This window comes from Girardinichthys multiradiatus, chromosome 14, assembly GCF_021462225.1.
Source record: "Girardinichthys multiradiatus isolate DD_20200921_A chromosome 14, DD_fGirMul_XY1, whole genome shotgun sequence".
Classification (NCBI taxonomy): domain Eukaryota; kingdom Metazoa; phylum Chordata; class Actinopteri; order Cyprinodontiformes; family Goodeidae; genus Girardinichthys; species Girardinichthys multiradiatus.
The window spans coordinates 37676252-37695312 of NC_061807.1; the positions used below are offsets into that span (position 1 = coordinate 37676252).

At 40.4% G+C, this 19061-nt stretch overlaps 1 long non-coding RNA gene across 6 annotated transcripts; it reads right to left on the reverse strand.

Annotated features, from left to right (window-relative positions):
* Positions 1 to 13537: 13537 nt before the first annotated feature.
* LOC124880903 lies at positions 13538 to 18486 on the reverse strand. 6 transcript variants are annotated; one of them, XR_007041497.1, is made up of 6 exons: positions 18383 to 18481; positions 17618 to 17690; positions 15906 to 15977; positions 14865 to 14929; positions 13801 to 14792; positions 13538 to 13719 (listed from the first exon to the last, which is right to left on the reverse strand). It is a non-coding gene; the product is annotated as an uncharacterized LOC124880903 (long non-coding RNA). The 6 variants fall into 6 exon arrangements; XR_007041498.1 differs by lacking the exon at positions 18383 to 18481 and adding an exon at positions 18169 to 18260; XR_007041493.1 differs by lacking the exon at positions 15906 to 15977 and having other exon boundaries at positions 13539 to 13719; positions 18383 to 18473.
* Positions 18487 to 19061: the final 575 nt, after the last annotated feature.

Genomic DNA, 19061 nt, shown 5'->3' on the forward strand with positions numbered 1-19061 from the left:
TCTTCCTTCTGAGCGGGGTAGAGAGAGAATGGGGTGGAAGTTAGTGTGCGTCCACAGTTAACTTCAGGAAAAGTGATCAATCTTCGTCCTCTGGCCTCCTTGGCGAAAGGGAAAATATAATCTGACCATCACAGTCGACTAGGACAAAACAAGGTGGCGATTCGTCTCCTTGAAACTCCGTGGTTTTTTAGTTACAAGTTAAACTCACGTCTTCGATCGGCAAAGTGAAATTTCTGGCCTTCTTATTCCAGAAACCTCAGTTATGAATTCTTCGTTGTCCGACGAGAGAGAATAAATGAAATCCACTCGGGACTCTTCTCCGGGTGATGCTTCAGATGTTGGTATCCGTGTCACGGTCTCCAGCTGAAAAGCGTTTGGTGGGTCGTCTCATCCTCTGTTATATAGTTGGCGGTGGCGTCAGGGCTGCGACGCCCCTGTCTTATCAGCTGCAGGGGCCGACGGGATCTGTAGGCATGGACTGTCCTGGATATAAAATGGCCGAAAACGCCAGGAGGCCTGGTGGTGTCCAGCAACGTGCAAATGGTACAATATTCAGCAAACAAGTGGTCCAACACTGCTTTAGATGGTCAGAACACACCTCCGTAGTCCCACGCTGTTTCCTCCGGCCCGACTCGCTCTCCTCCTGGCGGTTTATTAACAACCAACAAGTAAGAAACAACACCATTAGTTTCCCATCTTAGTTACCGTCTTAACTTACCAATGCTTTCTTCATTACAGCTTTCCCTACCGTGCCAAGACCGTATTTACTTCTGTGCTTTCAATAAATCTGTTAAACACTTCCTGGTTTCCTTTGAGTGTTTACTGCATGCGGGTCAGAACTATCCGTAAAACGATGACAATTTCAAGTAAATTATCGAGATCGGCGATACCATCCCTTTATTTACTTGGTATCAGATTGATACCAGAATTCCCAGTATCGTACACCTCTAGCGCTTACTACCGGAAACCAGAAGTGCAATAATATTTTTAAATAAACTTAAACAACCTGCAATCTTTTTTCTTTTTTCTTTACAACATAGAAATATTTTTGTATTATTTATTTAAACCTATGAACATACTTATTAAGAGAATTACCTTAAGGCAACACATAGAGGTTGTGTTAATAAGAAGAACATTACCAAGTGTGCATTAATAGAGCGTTTACAAAATGTTAAGGTGCTCAAAGTTTTTTTTTTTTTTTTACAACTCTAATTCCAATCTCTGTACTCGTGGGACAGAGATTCTATGTGGCTAAATTTGCTCTGTCTTCTCAAACCCCCAGTTTCTTGATGAGGTTTTGATGCAACATGTTACTAAAAATCCTTGTCTCAGCACTATGCATCTGTTTTAATGTTTTATGTATTTTTGACCTAAGAATAAGATTTTGACAATACGAATACAGGCGTTGCTCTGGTTTTAAAGGAAAATGAACAAATAACGAAATGTGTTTTTGACCCACTGATTTTGCCAAAACTCAGGAAAATTTAAAATATGTGTTCATTCTATTTCTTCCACTTTATTTATATTTGTTTTGTGGTGAAAATAATAGAAGAACACCTTCAAGGTGGATTTTCTCTGCACGAATCTTTTGAGGTTTAGGTTTTCTCCCCTTGTGTTTCCCTTGCAGGAACCAGGACCACATCTGACTAAAGTATGTAGAAATGTACATAGAAAACGTTCCTGCTAGAAAGTAAGGACTTTTCAGGTAGACCTTGAATTACCATCCACCCATGCTGAATATCACAGTGTTTTACAGAGATCTGCATTCAAATAAACTGATAGAATCTGCTTATCTTGGTGGAAATATTTAATCAAAGATGCCATGAACACTTCCAGCGTCCACATGGAGACGCAGAGACGAACACCATCATTAAAGCCTTTGTTAACAGATTCTAACCAAAGCTGAAACATTTCCCACCAGGATTGTTGTTCATTCACTGGAAGTTTGAATGGAGCAGACTATGATCTTACTATGGCTATGTGGTTCTTCCTACAAGATTGCTGCAGTTCATTTCAAATCCATTCTACCTACACATTTACACACAGTTTGAAGTGACAGTCTGTGAAACAATTTTAGATTAATATTATATTAGTCTCATTTCATTGTTTTTTTCATTGCATCTCAACTCCCTTGTTGCAGTAGGCATAGATCTGATTCCTAACACCACAATGGCCTTCAGGCTGGAGAAGAACCCATCAAGTGCTGCAAGGCCTGTTAATCACCCATTTATTTAGGTCATGTGTGTGAAGGCAAGGAAACACCTAAAACATGCAGGACAGTCGGTCCTGAGGACCAGGATAGAAAACCACTGATCTACAGAACCAGTCTGGGTTTCAGATCCCACAATATAAACACACACATTAAAAACAACCGAGGGTAATTAAAAGGTAAGAGAAGTTCTGGAGAACAAACCTTCAGTAATTACTGCTTCCTCTTCAGGGGACGTTTTAATTGATTATTATTGATGACTACATATTTAGAAGCTCTCTATTAGTGTTCACTACAATCAAAGATAACAGCAAGTCACCTTAATCATTAAAATAGTAAAATACTAAACTGCAGCAGCTCAGCATAAAGCATGACGTTCACCTGAAGGTGGATTTCATCCTTCTGTCTGTTTAGATTCATTTATCAGTGATCTGCTCCAGTATTAGTCCTGAATACTGTTAGCCTAAGGTCACCCCCTGTTGTTTGTGTGTCTTTGTAGAACTTTACAAAAACAACTAAGAGATCAAAACCTCTTTAAGCGTAGTTTTTGACACCAAACAGAAGAACCTGGCAGTGTTGGATCCTTTTGATCTGAACTGATCTTCTGGGCCAAGTGTATCTTTCTGGTTGCTAACAGCTGAGACCGAGGAAGACTCACTGAGCTCCAGATGTGATAATAATAGAGTAATTATATCAGGCCCTCTTTGTGCCAAACAGTCAGCATGCTGCTTGCACTGCCAGCAGTTTTATTGTGTTGGATGAGAGGATTTCCTGAATAGAGCGTTGAAAAGAGGGAGGCAGGTAGCGACTGAGGAAACAGGGGCGACAGATGACAACTATGGAAGCAGATAAACACCTAGGTAGGTTATTATGAAGGAGGAAGGAACTCAAACCATCCAGTACCTTGGAAAGTAAGTTCTTCCAAGGAGGAAATCCTAGGAAACACAAAGGACACATGAGGAAATTGCAGCCAGGTGTGAACGCTGCGACCTACCTGGCCACGCCCCCTGGTGGAAACCTGCAGCTCAGAGGAAAAGTCACACAAACACAGTCCACATACACTCACACTCCAGAACCATTAGAGAACCAATACTAGAATCTTTATAAAGCTGGGTTGCTGTTCTGTGGAGATGTTGGTGGAGGATCCAAACAACTCAGAAAGGATTTAGAAGATTAAACAAACAAAAATGATTGTATTGTTATAACTGTGGAAAAACCCTGGAAGTTAACAGATGTTATGTAGACTATGGTTGAATGAAAGTTGGAAAATAAAGTTGTTTAAAGGAAATAAATCAGATAAAAACTGTTTACTGTTAGAAGTCACAAACATCTTTAAAGCTCCTGAATGTGGATTTATCAGAACATTTAACTATAGATACTTTTCTGACCCTGCAGTAATTCTGATCTGTATAAAGTACTAACACATATATAAAGACAATACATCATGTTGTTCAGCTGTATTCTGACCAGTGACATAAAGTGGTGCTAAAGACAGTTTTCTTAGACACGTGTTTAAGTAGAATTACATGATTTATCATCCAAGAAGGTAGATGTTGTTTTTTCCTTCCCCTTTATTATTCATAAATAGTTTTTATGGGAAACATGGGACTCGTTTGCTTTGAATATTTAAATGATAAAATATTCAAATGTAGCAGTTATTTAGAGATCTGTGTCTGAAACACATCAACATTTGACTGAGGACAGTTTTCAGCAGAGCAGCAAGAAAAAAACATCCAGTTCAACAAGGTAAAAAACAATTCAATGTAAGTCTCCTTTCATTGTATCTAGTTAAGTTTCCATCTTACTTATAAATTCATATATATTCAGTTTCTAACATCATAGCAACATTTTTATTTTTGGTAATGTTTGTCTTGAGCTCCTCTTCTCTCCCAGCATTGTTTCTCTGTTCAGTGGAGGGAGCGCTGCAGGTTTTCAGACCTTGATATGAAGTGTTTAAATATGTTCTTCATCCAACAGAGACGAACTGTTGGAGGAAAATAATTCATCTGACAACAAAGATGCAGTGGAGTCTGATTCTGCTCTTTCTGATGGGTAAGTTGATCTAAAACACATCTACACTCACTGGTTTCTGTCACAATACACTCATTGATGATCAATGAACTACAGTTACCTCTCTCCTTGTCACACAGAAACTTATATAGAAACACTTACTGAATTAAATTTAATAATATATAATTTTAATGTTGTTAAAACTTAGGTAAATGATAAATACATCAACATGTTTTATGTTTACAGGTCAGTGTTGTTTCAGCGACTGTCAGCTCTATGAGTATCTCTACATTAAAGAGGACAAGACCTGGACTGAAGCTCAGCAGTACTGCAGAGAGAAACACACTGACCTGGCCACAGTGTCTAAGATGAGAGACATGAAGAGACTCAACATCTCAGCAGGTCAGAGGGATGCTTGGATTGGTCTGTATGTTCCAACAGCTGGGACCAGAACATGGTACTGGTCTCTGCCTGGAGTGGAGTTCATTGAAAGTGAGACAAACTGGAACACAGGAGAACCGAATGATAAAGGAAATTCAGGACCTGAGAACTGTGGATTTCTGTATAAAAATCTCACATGGGTAGATACTGGTTGCCAATATGACAGATATTTCCTCTGCTACGATGGTGAGAATGTTGATCTACTTCTCAGTTATTTTTATGTATATTCAAACTGAACTCTTTAGATGGTTTGTTTTGTATTCTTCTCTAAACACTAAAATAATGTAAAATAAATGTGACGTGAGTTTATCTGTTTACTCCACAGAAACTAATAGAACACAGAAATATCACTTGATTAGAGAGATGATGACCTGGCAGAAAGCTCAGAGTTACTGCAGAGAGAAACACACAGACCTGATCAGTGGACTGAAGCAGCTACAGGATGAAGAACTGAAGAATGTGATGAACTCTGCAGACAAGGAACCATACTTTGGTCTGTTCAGAGACACCTGGAGGTGGTCAGATGGAAGCAGTTTCTCTTTCAGACACTGGAATAATAATCTTAACAATGAGCAACTCAACACTGGTCAATGTGCTGCATCTGCATTTAATAATGAAGGCAGATGGAAAACTGACAGCTGTGATCAGAAGAAACCCTTCATCTGTTATGATGGTGAGTTTTGACTAAAGATCTTTTAAAATAACACAACATCTTTAAATATAACTGTTGTTCTAGAAAGACAAGAGACTAATTTTATTGTTTAATTTAATTTATTTCCTTCAAGTATTTCTTATATTTGAAAGATCTGTTCAAAATTGATCTCACATTTACATTGTTGTGACTTTAAAGCTACATAATTTATAGAAATATTCTAAAATCAGACTCAATTATTTTTTGATCTTTTCAAATCCTGTAAATTCAAGTTCTGAGTTGTTTTTTTTTTTGTTTTTTTTTTAGATAAAGTGATCCTGATCAAAGAAAATAAAACCTGGAATGATGCCTTAAACTACTGCAGATATCACTACCATGACCTGGTCAACATCACCAACCAGGATGAGCAGAGATGGGTCCAGGAGAAAGCCAAGAACGCCTCGACTCCTTTTGTTTGGATTGGACTGCGCTACATCTGCTTGAAGGAGATGTGGTTCTGGGTCTGTAAAGAGAGCCTGAACTTAGAGAGACAGAACGACTGTAACATGTCTGGAGCCATGGAGACAAGAGGAGAACATCGGTGGTTCCAAAGAAAGGACACAGAAGAACTGAATTTCATTTGTTCTAAGGTTTAAAGCTCACTCTGCTATATGGTAACATGGTTTTATTTGACTAAAGTGATTTTTTAGTTGTTTTGCTGTTTAAACCTTTGAAATATAATTCTGAATTAGAATCTATATTAATAAAGGAAACAAATCTAGTAGTTTATATTTAAGAGATTTATTTTCAGTTTGTGGAGTTTATTTGTTCATTTGTTGCTCAATAAAATGATTATATGTGGGATGTTGTCTCCCTTTTAATGCAACACACAGTTTAAGTTATTAGACTAAGAAGAATTCATGAGAGGAGAAGAGTTTCTGATGCTGTTGCTCTCAACACTTTAAAAGACTCTTTTTCTGTATAGTAAAAAAGCCATTGCATTCTTATACTATACTGAAATAATAAAAGGCTGATTTATCAAAGATGTATCATAAAACAATATTATCATCTTTAAGAAGCAGGTTACTGCTGTTCTGTGGAGATGTTGGTGGACGACCCAAAGAACACAGAATTACATTAGATGATGTCCCCCGGCTATGGAGGATGGTTCATTTAAATGAAAATGTTCCTTCCTCTTTATAGTTTCCGATTATTGATTATAAAAAATTATCAATATTATAATAAAAAAATCTTAATTCAGAAGTAATATATTCTAACCAAAAATCATTTCTTAAGAATATAGATCAGAGATACACTCTGATGTTGTGATTATTGGGCTCACAGCATTTAATAATTACAATTAGTTAATTGTCATTAATAATTAATAACCAAAACCACGCTAAATGTCATTGTGTTATCAACTGTTTTACCAAATGTTGTGGAAAACTAACCTTATTTCAACAGAAAATCACTCTTACACAAAATAAACACAAATGCTGTCTCTTTATTTATGTGAAAATGTATGAAACCAATAGTCCCTCTTACACTCATCTATTCTGGTTAACAACGTCCACCTGATTAAGCATGCACTATTCTACAAAGGGGGTTCATTAAAAAACAAAAATAAGGACATGTGTTGGAGGGTAGATGGAGATCAAACCAGCAGTTTATGGACTTTGTGGGAAAAAAAATACCAATTTGGCTTGACTCGGAAAGTCGAGCAGAATTAATAAACGGTGAAACCTTCTTTGGTCCGTTGAAGCGTCTCGATAGCAGCTTCAGCTGTTTACCTCCATCTGAATTAGCACCCAGTTGATCACAACCCGGTGAACGCACCGACATTCAAAACCTTACTGTGCATCCGCGCTTCAGGGTCCAACAGGTTTAAACAGCACTCAAAATAGTTCACCATACACTTCAAACATACATATCACATGCAACCAGTTAATACATTTGGAGTAACTAGTGGTGATCCTAGGTCACCTTAAAACTATATGCCTCACCCTGCCCAGACAAGAGACAAAACCAGTTCAACAGTCACCTTCTAGGAAGGGATGAAGTTGTGGTTGGCAAGCGTCACGTGTCTGCAAACTCTAAACAGTCATCTTCTCCTTCTTCGTCCAAAATGGGGAAAATACGATGGACTGTTGCAGTCGACTGAAACAACAAAGAAGAAATCTGTCTCCTTGGAAACCTCTGTGGGTTTTCACCTTCGCCTGGATACTGACTTTGATTGGTAGATGAATCTTCTATCTTTATCTTTACCTGACCAAAATGGCGGTGACCCAACAAATGGTTTTTTTTTTTTTTTTTTGTGAAACACGTTCCTACTGTGTTTTAAATATTTAAATAATGAAATGTTAAAATTCAGCTTCTGTTCAGAGATCTGGGAAACTAAGATACCAACAGTTTTTCTGGGACTGTTTTCAACAGAGCGTCAAATTAACTGAGGAACAAAGGAAACAGATGTTAGTTACAGATCACTGTCTGATGTTAGGTTTAAATCATACACTGTAAAACCTGACAAGTTAGGTCAACCCAAATGATTTGGGGAAACCGATTGCACCAATTGATTTAAGTTTATTAACTCAAAGTACTTTAGTTTTGTTAATTACATTAATAGAGTCTAAAGAACACAAAGCAGTTATAATAATGTTACTCAAATGCATTACGTTTATTTACTCATTTTATTTAGTATGTGTTAACTTAAATTATCAAGTATGTTGCACTAAAATGCTGTATTTATTTATACTTATTTAAAAGTGTTACATGTTCATATTAAAATTGTGGTAAAATAACTTAAAAGGTTCTTATTTTAACAACTTCAAACTTTAATACAGTAACTCAATCCAATTGGGGAATCCGATTGCACCAAACTGTATGAGTAGTATTAACACAATAAACTATGATTTGTTCCATTCAGTTTTTATGAAGTTGGACTGGAGAGAAAATACAGAATTAATACAACCGTACCTTTTGACATGAATAATTAATACTGCAGCCATTACTGAAAACCAAACAATTAGACCTTTTACAACGGACACCTTAAAAGGTACTTGTAATGTTTTTATAAGCATTCATCAACCTAAATAGTACAAAATGTATCAGGTGCACATCACTAAAGTAGAATACTGCACAACATGAGAACAATTCCAATATTTTAAAAGCAAATTATTTTACTTGTCATTAACTAGTCATAACCATCACAGTTTAAAGATAGCAATTGTTTGTAAGTCAAAAACTATTTGACTTGTCCACAATATTCTGATGTATTGAGATGCACCTACAGCTAATGCAAATATAGCTAACAGCTGAACTACAAAAAGTATTCACACTTACTGTAAGAATGCCACAATTGAGCTCAAAATTGAAAATGTATGGCTGTTTGCACAAAGATATTTGTGGCTTCTCAACTGTTTTGCCCAAAACTCAAATCAAGTAAAATGGCAAGTACTCATCACACAATTCAAAAGGAAATGTTTGAAATTATACATTTTCAGTAATTATCAATTACTTTTACTTTCCTAAAACATTGTAACGCACTGACATGCACCTACAGTAAATACAAATATAGCCAAGAGCTACAAGGACATAAGTAACTTAAATTGTTCTTGCATATTGTAAGAGTGCAAGAAATGAGCTTAAACTTATACACTATATGTAAAGAAACTTCTTCAAAGATACTTGTGTCTTCTTATTTGTTTGACTAAAATTTAAATCACAAGCACTGTCTACTTATTCTTAGTTTTCTGCATATTGCCTTTTTTAGAAGGCCAATAACCTGAACAAATAAAACACAAATGAAGCCATTCACTACTGATTCCTGAACAAGTATGAATGTATTGACCTGTGGACAACAAATTCTATCTACACCAGCTCATTTCTCAGTGTCTGCCATTTTGGTTTCAGTTGCTTTCTCCCGTCATCTAGCTTCAGCAACACTACTTGAATGAACTCAAAAAAGCCACTGCACTTCTCAGGATAGCTCAGATGCAGAGCATAGATTAGTCCAAACAGACACCAGTGCATCAGTCCATAAGGGATGAGTCTTTACAACCTGATCCTAAAGCACGATGAACACTTGGCGTGGTGAGAAAGGAACTCCTGCAGGCACCTCCTCTTCATCCACATCAGCAACCAGAGCAACTGCACCTTCATAGAACTCCATTTCATCCTGAAATGTCATCCAGAGTGCAAAAGTATTGATAACTTTTTTTTGTTATTTCCATTTTTATATTGTGTGCAGTATAACCTTTTTTTTATAATTACAATGTGCAAATTATTGGAATGCCTAAGTATAATATACCTTGCATGTTTTGAAAATGTCTTAAGAATCCTCCTTAAGGTAAATGGGTAGGCCAGCCAGAGCTGCTGTTCTTGTTACATAGATGTCATTTTTGTCCTTCATAGATAAAAAAATAAAGCATGACAATAGGAACTACCAAGTAAACAATAGAGTGAAAGTATTTTTTAAGTACCTGTTGCTGATATGCCAGCAAAAGCTGCTCCATCTCTTCACCAACCAGTCCAGTTTTCTTCTTTTTGTAAAGTCCAATCAGCTGAGGATCTATTTCTTATAGGCTTCGCCCTTTAAGGCTATCGCTAGTGGGTTTATCACCTCCACGCCCACCTGCTGTGTGGGCTCCACCCCGGTCCGTATAAATTACGGTGAGACCGGACAAACGGCTCCTATTTTTCTTCAGCGACAGCTTAAGAGCACTGATTCAAGAAGAACCATGGCTAGCGTCGGATCTATCCGCCTTTGCCCGGCTTGTACCACCATCTACATCATGAGCTACAACCTGCATGCCATCTGCGAGGGCTGCCTCGGTCCTGATCATGCAAGCCTGGCCTTGACCCCGCAGTCCACCTGCCCTTCCTGCAGGCGTCTGCCTCTGGAAGAGAAGCAACGGCGGCTAGCCATTTTCTCCCCGCTAGAAGGGGAATTCCCCGTAGCGAACCAATGCTGCCTCAATGAGGCATTGGACATCTTTGGTGTTGGGCGGGAATCGGACGATTCCGCACCAGAGACAGCGACTGATATCTCCACTCCCTTCCTCCGGACGGAGGCCGCGGAGGCAGATGCAAAATCGGTCCAGGCTCAGGGCTTCCCGATGTCGGCGACCACCCCTTTCCGGCGATGGGCGCACTTGTTTTCGCGCTGCCGGACATCATCGCTAAAGTAGCCGAGGCTAAAGGTGTCCCTGTTCCCGTGCCTTTAGCCCAGCTCCCGACTGATGACCTGGCGGGAAAATTCGCCCCAGCTCATCTAACTTGCCGAGATGCGGTTTGGCCCCGTTTTCCGGCGGTAACTGCTTACCTGTCGGGAGCGGCGGCAGAGCCGCTTCAGCTAAAGGCACCGGTCTCCACCTTCAGACCCATCACGAGGGTGGAGTCCCTGACGGATCAGGGGTTTCCCCCAGTTCCTGCTCTGGAGTCCAGTCTGTCGGCGGTTTTTGGGGTTAGGTCGGCCCGGTGCGTCGGACAACGGCCTTTGCCCCCCTCCCCCAGTGATCAGATCACGACCAGACTGACTGATCGCTCCCACCAATGTGCCGCTCAGGTCGCTGCGGCGACCAACAACACCGCCTTCCTGGCCTACGCCATCTCCAAGAAGGCTCGGGAGATGGAGCTGCCTCCGGAAGATGTGGAGGAATTCTGCAATCTCGCAGACACCATCCTCAACCTCTGTGCGGCGTCGGCTGTGTGCTCCTCCCGCATCGCTGCCTGGCAGACCTGCTACAGTGACAGATGTGGCTTCGGCTCTTCTCCTCCATCCCTGAGGATTTTAAGAGGGAGTTACTGGAGGAACCGATCAGATGGGCTGTTCGGTACTCATTTCCAGTCTGTGCTGGGCCAGATGCAGACCTCTCAAGAGGAACTTGAACGGGTCAGGAGACATGGGTCTCTTAATCGCTCTGGCTTCCGGTCGTCCCATACCACCGGCCGCTGGCGGGATCACCGTGATCAGCGGCAGCAGCAGAGACACTCCACGGCTGCTACGGCAGCTCCCCGAGTTCCTCCGCCCACTGCTCCGTCTACTCAGCCGCAGCAGCAGCGCAGAGGTCGGCAGTTGGCGTGCGCCTGATCCAACCCTCCACAGGAGCCACGGCGGAGATTTAAAAAGTGACTGGTGGTGGGGGGGTATGTGTGTAAAACTACTGATTGTTTTGAAATAAAACACATAAATTTCTCTAAGAGCAAGTTTCCGTTTTATTCTGGCTCAGCCAGATCGTACGATCTCGCTGTGCTTTCTTCACACACATCCCCCACTCCTAATGAGACAGCCCCTTTTAAACGACTGTTTAAGAGGCCCCACGATCTCACAGTTTCAAAGCATGACTCCATGAGAGCATCCTATGATGTTGCGGTAGAGCTGCGCTCGCTGGCTTCTCCCTCCTGTCCTCCCCAGCTGTCAGTGGGTGAGATCACAGAGGATGCACAACAGCAGCTCCCCACGAAGCGGCCCACCAGTGATGCCCCCACTCAACACCAAGCTGCGAGCCTGGGTGAATATCCCCCTGGTGAGGCTGGTTTACAGCCCTTTCGATCCGAGCCCCCCAGGGGTGACCTCCGATCAGAATCCGAGTCGGGTAACGGCGGTAGGGGCTTTAACCTGGCTCGTATTCATGAGCACCATGGCACCACAGATAAATGCGCGGCCGCTCTCAGAGCATCACTCAGAGTGGCAGCGCGTATGTTCCCTGGACAGGTGGATGGACAAACTGATCAGCAGAGGTTCCTGTCACTCCCCCCCCCCCACCGTTCAGAGGGATTTTGGAGACAGTCCTGTCCTCCCCGGAGCAGAGCTCCGTTCTCATGTCAGAACTGCAGGAACCCCTGATAAAAAACGTCATTTCCAGGGTTCCCCACGGGGAGGAAAACATGGGGTTTTGTTCTCGATATTTTCTGGTTCCCAAGAAAACAGGAGGAATGAGACCAATTCTCGATCTGTCTCTGTTCAACAAAGCGATCATGGAGAGACGTTTCCACATGCTGACAGTCAGACAGGTGATGGAGAACGTTCACCAGAACGACTGGTTCACCTCCATAGATCTGAAGGATGCTTATTTTCACATCCCCATCATCCCGAAACACCGCAAATATCTGCGTTTCGCTTATCAGGGGATCTCATATCAATTCAACCGCCTGCCGTTCAGTTACTCTCTCGCCCCACGCACGCTCTCGTGGCGTTACGTGGCGCGCACGGCTGCACTGCGCCGCTCCCAGCGTCTGTTCCTACATTACAGAGAAAACTCTGCAGGACGTCCTCTATCTGTCCAGCGCCTCTCACATTGGCTGTGTGAGGCTATTTCACAAGTTTAGATTTCCTCAGGACTGGATCCTCCAGAGAATATCAGAGCTCATTCAATCAGGGGGATTTCATCCTCCACGGCTCTGCATGGAGGAATGACAGTGGAGGACATCTGCAGCCTCATGGTCATCTCCATGCTCATTTATTCGTTTCTACCTGCGAGATGTGTCAGGTTTCTCCATGACTCATTCTGTTCTCAGGGTTCTGACGGAATGATTATTATTTTGTTGCATTTTATTATTGAGTCAACCTTCCTGCATGCAGACGCAGGGTGCCGTAATATTATTATCAGCCACTGTTCGTGACTTATGATGTTATTGTCCCTGCGGCTGTATTAATTAAGCCTCCGTGTGAACAGAGGTTTTTCTCCTCTGCTGTGTTGTCTGTGGCACACGAGGTTGTTCTGCTGCATCATTACGCATGATCCAGCTGCTGATCTGTCTCCAGGTTCCCTCATGGAGATTTTTGACCTGCTCTGCTCATCGTTACACTGTTACAGTTCGTAACCTTCATTTTCCTATTTACAGCAGCAGGTCTGTTATCTCAGCCTTTCCCTGACCAGATATTCTTCTCTGTTCATTGTGATGTGCAGGACGCTTGGAGTGCGTAATTACGCATTCAGAAGGCTGATTTTCTGGTGTCATTAGGCGAGCAGATGTTCAGTTGTGGTCTGGATGGACCCAGTGAGGCATAGACTACATCCTGCTTCGCCTTTAACCCACTAGCGATAGCCTTAAAGGGCGAAGCCTATACGAAATAGAACGTTGGTTCTGTAATGTAACCCCAGATTCTATGAGTATAGGCGCAGCCCTTTAAGCTCTGGGCCTCACTGGTTCCTGAATGGCTGAAGAAAAAGCTATTTGGGAGCCGTTTGTCCGGTCTCACCGTAATTTATACGGACCGGGGTGGGGCCCACACAGCAGGTGGGCGTGGACTAAAGTTTTCAGTGCTGCGCTGCGCGCGAAGGGATAAACCCACTAGCGATGGCCTTAAAGGGCTGCGCCTATACTCGTAGAATCTGGGGTTACAGTACGTAACCAACGATATTCATCCAGTGCAGCATAAAACACGAGGTAGATGCTGATTGGTGATCAGGTGAAATTCACAGTAGAGCTGAGGAGAATTCCAAAAAAAATGATATGAACAAAACACTGCATACTATATGATCAGTAAAGTTTACATAGTTGTACTTACCTGCATCTCATAAAAGAGTGCTGGCCATCTGTCCTTAAGCTCTGACACAGCAGGAGAAGTTGTGATGATCTCTTCATGTCAGAGGGCAAAGGTGCACATCATGTGCTGATTAATAAGAGGGATGTCTCTTTCTGCAGAGGTCCTCTTGTACTGCTCTACCATCTCAAGCCTCCAGTCTCCAGAGACTCCCTTGTTTCTCCAGAAGGATAACTGAGAAGGAAGTTGACCTCACCTCTCCTAGGTCTTTTGATATTCGCCCTTGGTGCAGCTCCTTGTGGATTTGTTCTGCTGTGCTTTCCAGCATTTATAGCAACATCCTTGATGCCAGCTTTAGCTAACTTCTTTCTCTGGTTTCCTACTTTATGTCTCAGACTATTCTTCCATCCGTCCCACCCAGTGTCAGAATTTCTCTCCTTCAGACAGGGATGCTTTCTAACTAAAACTTCTTCAGCCTTGCCAATTTGTGTGCTACTAGGATATGCCTTTAGTCTGCAGATTTCTTCCCCCATTGTCTCGAGTATGTTGTGTTTGTGATCTCTAGTTAGTGTAATTACTTTCTCATCCTTTTCAAATGCTGCATTACCTTCCCTTAGCACATGTTCTACCTCATAAAAAAATATCGGAACAATAAAAACCTCTGGCCACCGACTAATACACTCTGGTGAATCTGTGGTATCAGTGCTATCAGTCAGAATGATTGTGTCATCAGTATTGGTTGAAATCTGGTCCAGCTCAACTAATCTGACAACTTTAACAGATGCTGTGCCTGGCAGGTCTTCTATTACAACCAAATTACACAATGCATTATCAAAATCTGGGTCGTGAAACTGAAGCCGAAAGTCAAAAGTCAACTTTAGCCTAGATTTGATCTCATCTATGAGGGCTTGGACACTGGATGGACGAGATGGCAAAATAAGTCTTTCAGCATTATCATTATCAAGGATGACCCTTAGCTTCAGTATCCCTGCTGCATCCATCTGAATCTGAAGTTTCTGTAACATATAAGTTTAGAACATTATAGTGAGATTTCAACAAATGTTTAGGTATTGTCTTGTTTGTCTTACCTATACATTGGCTGAAGGGCTGGGGAGATCTGCTGATGTTTCTGTTCTGCTTCTTTAGTCAGACACTGGAATAAAATGTTTTGTTGTTAGAATGAGTTCATTTGCAATCTTATAAGCAAAATGCGGCATGTGGTCAGACAGTTGGCACAGAGATTTTACACTGTGACCCTTCTGTTGGTGCTTTACTAGTTCATGACCGCAAGTACTCGACGTAGCAAGTGTCATAGTCTTTTAAGAGAAAATAAATGTTGCTCCTGATGAGTAATACATTTCGAATCTCTTTGAACTCTGGTAATGCAGCATAAGCACCAGTACATACAAACATGCCAATTACAAAGTTTGTGCCATTAATGGTTACTTGTTTTGTTCCATATACGGTGTCACTGTCAGCAATACCTGAAATAAATGATTGTGTATCTGCAGGTAATGATGAAATGTGCAAAGACTCCATTTTGGATGTCTGCACAGGTGGTTTGAAAAACTTTGATGATGAAAGATGAAATGCCATCATGCTTTGATGTCTCTCTGCCAAAGTTTTTAAAACATTTTTGTAGTTGTGAGTGTCATGAATTATTTTTTTGAAAACCTTATGATTTCCCTCGAATCTCATTGTCTACAGATGGACTAAGGGACCAAGGCACTTTATTAAGTGCAGGTAATGCTCAATGTAGTGATGCTTTGGCCTGAATCGAACATTAGGAAACACTTCCTGGAAGAGTTGTCTGTGGTCCAATATTTTACAGGCCATGTACTGAATGGTCTCTTCACTAAAAGTGTGAGACATAGCAAGCTGAACTACATCCTTTAAGTCCATTAGCACTTCCCAAAATGAGCCTCTTTCTGTGACTTTGGAGCCAATGAGAAGAGGCAACAGTCTAAGCAGGGCATGATTTTCATGCCCGTTCCCACCAATGGTCCCTCGACTGGCAAAATTTATGGGTATTGGATGAGGGCAATCAACTTTGTCAGAATGTTGGTATGGAAAGTGCAATATTGCTCTGTTTAAGTCTTCTAATGTAAAATATTTCCTCGAAATTAAACCTTTTAAGCAATGCGCCAACTCCACTGGAACAACACCTTCAAACAGGTTGTGCAGGAGGTCAAGTGGGAAGTCTGTGGCAGGATGAAAGAAGGAGAGACGTTCAGAAAGGACACAGCTGTTTTTAACACCATAATTTTCCTCACCCTCGCTCTGAAGCTTTTGAACAAGATTATCATGAACATCTTTTGTTCTCATCACATAATGCCCTGTAACAGCATTTTCTGTTTGCATTTCTGTTCTGGTGACATGACAAAACCTGCAAAAATATGTAGACCTGAAACTTTCATTAAAACCAGCAAGCCCATGGGCAGCAAGGTTATCCGCTACAACAGAGTAGATCGTGCCTTTAAGACATTCACCAAGAGTGTCAATGTAGACACCTACTTCCTCAAGAGTTTTCAGATCATTTATTAGTGGCAACAACAGTTTCTCATACCCAAATATACCCGTATATCATTGGAATTGCACAAAAGAGCGAGCTGAGTGCAGTGGAGAGCAGAACGAGATTTAATTGCAAAGTTTGCTAGTGTCCAATAAACTGCAAAAACTTTATGTATTTTCTTTGAGGTACCAAGTGGGTTTGCAATTTCAAAATCATCTACATAAAGTATTATTGACAGTTTTGGTCCCTCTTGTGATAATAGACCATTTTCTTGGTAGTAGGATCCATCGCAAAATGACATGTAATGTCCAGGTATTTGTGTGGGTGCTTGTTTAACTTCTTCAGGCACATCATTTTTTTTCAACAACACTTGCAAAGATGTAAGAATTGGCACATACATATAAGTGTGTTTTGATGATTCAATTAAATATTCCACAGGCTTTACATATGGAAAATTTGCTTCATAAAATGATTTTCTCCTTTTTACTGTTGACAGTGGCCCTTCAGATGTGACACATTTTTGTAAAATATTACTATCAGAAACTGCCTGACAAATCTCACTGACCAGTGTGTCGGTAAATGGACAGTTGTGCTTTTTTAGTATATCAACTACTGAATTTCTGAGCAGAGGTTCTGATAACAAAAACAGCTGATCAATATGCTCAATGAGCTCCTGTGTTGCTCTCTGGGACACATGGAGAATCCTCTGCATTTTCAAGAAAAAGCCAGCCAGATTGTACTGCAACTGCTCCTCTAAACCCTCAGTTGTACTGATTTCACTAGTGGATGCCACTTCACTTTCATGTGATGACTCTATTGAATCAAACTGCATGTCATCATTTTTGTCAACATTTATGACACTTTGCACAGTGCTTTCTTTAAAATTTGCTGAACTTTGGTGGTCTCTGTGGTCATTGAATGTTGAGTATATATTGGTTTTAAAATTGCAGTCCTTGAAAGGACATGGAACAGTTTCCTTCCGTTTTAAATGCCCCCTTAGATGGAGAAACATTTGCCTTTCAACGAATGGCTGTTTAAAGTCACACACAGGACAACAAAATCCATATTTATTCAAAGCAGAATAAGAACTGTCTTTCCTTTGGGTAGCAGTGTGCATTCTTGACATGTGTACCTTTAATGAATTAAAGGTACACATGCAGGTGTTGTAGAGACAGGGTAAAGGTGAAATTGTTGAGTACTGACCATGGTTAAGTCGATAATGCTTCAACAACCTCACTTTTATGGCAGTAGAAAAACTACACAACTTGCAATTCCACATTTTGTCTCTGAACAAAGGGACACAATTAGGTATCCAATGTTTTATATAACCTTCATAGGCTGTCTTTAGTGGCTGTACAGTGGTGGATGATCTCCCCTTGTGTGCCGCTATTTTAGTCAAACACTGTAATGACATGAAAAATATGATCATATTATTTTGGCGTTTGAAACATAAGCTAGCAGTACAGATTTTACATTTAGGCTCTTTTACTACACTTCGAAATGCTCAACTTCAATATGAAAAAGTTTCAAAAACATTTTAAATTTGTTAATTTCATTGTTCTTGCGTAACAGCTCATTTTCAATTTAGGTTGGTCAATTTTTTAGACGTTAAAATGAAACGAATCAATTATTTTCATACACTTGCTGTAAAACAAAATCCCATAAAAGTTTCAAAGTGCAGAAATGACTAAACTTTTAAATGTTGTGCCACGCACCTTCGAAAAAGTAAGTTACACGTAACTATTTTATCAAAATAAGCCGCCAACCGTTATTTTTTAAATTTGTACAGGTGGACTTGTCCACCAAGTTACTCTTAAAATAAAATGAATCTACTACTTTCACACATGCTCCGTAAGAAATACATTTGAATTTGATTTTACCGTCACGTTGTGTTTCATGCAGCTTCGAAAATGTAGGCTACTTAATTTTAGCAAAATAAGCCACAAACCGTTTAAAATTGTACATGCGGGATTCAAACAACGCTAGGCGGAAGTTGTGCGGGCAAGTTCCGCTTTTCTACATAACAGCAAAGTAGTCTGATAAATTCACCTGCAAGTTCTATACACGCATTAAAACAATAAATAAAACGTTTACCTTATAATTTTCGCTATGTAGTCGCAAAAATTGTGCTCCGAGTCGAGGCTTGCCTTCAACATGGCCGACAAGTCCGGGTAAGACACGGGCCGAGCAAAGCTCATGACGCAAGAAACAGGAAGTCACTCCTTGTAGCAAATGAGTTACATTAACTGGAGTATTAACAGGTTGGTGTAATGGTTTAGGCACTCGATTAGGGATTAGAAGTTTTCAAGGTGGAATCAATCAATTTCTTGATTATATCGCTAAATCAAAAAATAATAAATAATAATAATAAATCACATTATTGTTCATTTTTATTCTCTCCACACTAAGAGACATGTGTCATTTATTAACTTTATTTTATTATTATTTAATAAAATATATCACACAAATTCCTACTTGAAAAGGCAAATGTGTAGATGCCATTTGGTACTGATATCTTCTCTGCAAATTCTAAACTAACATAAAATTGGATTATTTTGTGGGCTTAAATCCAAATCAGCACCTGAAAAACGCAGTTACTGTGATATTCACTCGCATTATTATTCACCTTCCAATTCAGGATAAAATCCCTGCACACATTATATATATATATATATATATATATATATATATACTGCTCAAAAAAGTAAAGGGAACACTCAAATAACACATCCTAGATCTGAATGAATGAAATATTCTCATTAAATACTTTGTT